Consider the following 2,500-nt stretch of genomic DNA (forward strand, 5'->3'; position numbering starts at 1 on the left):
CCCGGCCCCCCTCCCAATCGCCGGAACCCCAATGCCGCCGGTCAGGTTCTCCGGCGGTACTCCGGCGATGCTCCGGCGATGCTGTCCCGAGTGAAAAAAATGCGGCACCAGCACATGCTGGAGCCAAGCATGGGCACCGTGGCTCAAAATCGAACTTCGGCCAAGGCCTCGACCATCAATGGCACATGATGACGCATGGTGATGGCACATGCATCGACCATCATCGGCATAGGCTGCCCTTCGGTACGGGCACTTGCCTCGACCGCCATCGGCACAAGCTGGGCCCTGGTGTGGGTTGTTGCCTCGATCACCAGCGGCACATGCTGAGCCTTGGTGCGGGCGGTTGCCTCGAGCACCATCGGCAGACCCTGGGCCCTGGTGCGGCCGGTTGCCCCGATAACCATCGGCACACGCTGGGCCCTGGAGCGGCCGGTTGCCTCGATCACCATCGGCAAAAGCTGGGCCCTGGTGCGGGCGCTTGCCTCGACCACCATCGGCACACGCTGGGCACTGGTGCGGGCGCTTGCCTCGACCACCATCGGCACACGCTGGGCACTGCCATCGGCACACGCTGGGCCCTGGTGCGGGCGCTTGCCTCGATCACCATCGGCACACGCTGGGCCCTGGTACGGGCGCTTGCCTCGACCACCATCGGCACACGCTCGGCCCTGGTGCGGTCGGTTGCCTCGAGCACCATCGGCACACGCTGGGCCCTGGTGCGGGCGCTTGCCTCGACCACCATCGGCACACGCTGGGCCCTGGTGCGGGCGCTTGCCTCGACCACCATCGGCACACGCTGGGCCCTGGTGCGGCAGGTTGCCTCGAGCACCATCGGCACACGCTGGGCCCTGGTGCGGTCGGTTGCCTCGACCACCATCGGCACACGCTGGGCCCTGGTGCGGGCGCTTGCCTCGACCACCATCGGCACACGCTCCGCCCTGGTGCGGCAGGTTGCCTCGAGCACCATCGGCACACGCTGGGCCCTGGTGCGGTCGGTTGCCTCGATCACCATCGGCACACGCTGGGCCCTGGTGCGGGCGGTTGCCTCGACCACCATCGGCACACGCTGGGCCCTGGTGCGGCAGCTTGCCTCGAGCACCATCGGCACACGCTCGGCCCTGGTGCGGTCGGTTGCCTCGACCACCATCGGCACACGCTGGGCCCTGGTGCGGCAGGTTGCCTCGACCACCATCGGCAGCCTCGACCACCATCGGCACACGCTGGGCCCTGGTGCGGGCGGTTGCCTCGACCACCATCGGCACACGCTCCGCCCTGGTGCGGTCGGTTGCCTCGAGCACCATCGGCACACGCTGGGCCCTGGTGCGGCAGGTTGCCTCGACCACCATCGGCACACGCTGGGCCCTGGTGCGGGCGGTTGCCTCGACCACCATCGGCACACGCTGGGCCCCGGTGCGGGCGCTTGCCTCGACCACCATCGGCACACGCTGGGCCCCGGTGCGGGCGCTTGCCTCGACCACCATCGGCACACGCTGGGCCCTGGTGCGGCAGGTTGCCTCGACCACCATCGGCACACGCTGGGCCCTGGTGCGGGCGCTTGCCTCGAGCACCATCGGCACACGCTCGGCCCTGGTGCGGTCGGTTGCCTCGAGCACCATCGGCACACGCTGGGCCCTGGTGCGGCAGGTTGCCTCGACCATCATCGGCAGCCTCGACCACCATCGGCACACGCTGGGCCCTGGTGCGGGCGCTTGCCTCGACCACCATCGGCACACGCTCGGCCCTGGTGCGGTCGGTTGCCTCGAGCACCATCGGCACACGCTGGGCCCTGGTGCGGCAGGTTGCCTCGACCACCATCGGCACACGCTGGGCCCTGGTGCGGGCGGTTGCCTCGACCACCATCGGCACACGCTGGGCCCTGGTGCGGGCGCTTGCCTCGAGCACCATCCGCACACGCTGGGCCCTGGTGCGGCAGGTTGCCTCGAGCACCATCGGCACACGCTGGGCCCTGGTGCGGGAGCTTGCCTCGAGCGCCATCGGCACACGCTGGGCCCTGGTGCGGCAGGTTGCCTCGAGCACCATCGGCACACGCTGGGCCCTGGTGCGGTCGGTTGCCTCGAGCACCATCGGCACACGCTGGGCGCTGGTGCGGGCGCTTGCCTCGACCAGCATCGGCACACGCTGGGCCCTGGTGCGGCAGGTTGCCTCGATCACCATCGGCACACGCTGGGCCCTGGTGCGACAGGTTGCCTCGAGCACCATTGGCACACTATCGGCCCTGGTGCGGGCGGTTGCCTCGACCACCGTCGGCACACGCTGGGCCCTGGTGCGGGCGCTTGCCTCGAGCACCATCGGCACACGCTGGGCCCTGGTGGGTTTAGGCACATCTTCAAATTTCTGCCGTGCCAATGCCATTTTTATGGCTTGTAAATTCATACAATGGTCCCCTAAGCCTTCACGTGAAGTTTCGTTGGAAGATGACTCGTTTTCTATTTTTCATGATTTTCGAAACTTTTTGCGGTTCGGGATTTTTTAAAATTTT

This window comes from Durio zibethinus, unplaced genomic scaffold (genome assembly GCF_047325235.1).
Source record: "Durio zibethinus cultivar Kanyao isolate XHJ-2024 unplaced genomic scaffold, ASM4732523v1 HiC_scaffold_402, whole genome shotgun sequence".
NCBI classification, from domain to species: Eukaryota; Viridiplantae; Streptophyta; class Magnoliopsida; order Malvales; family Malvaceae; genus Durio; species Durio zibethinus.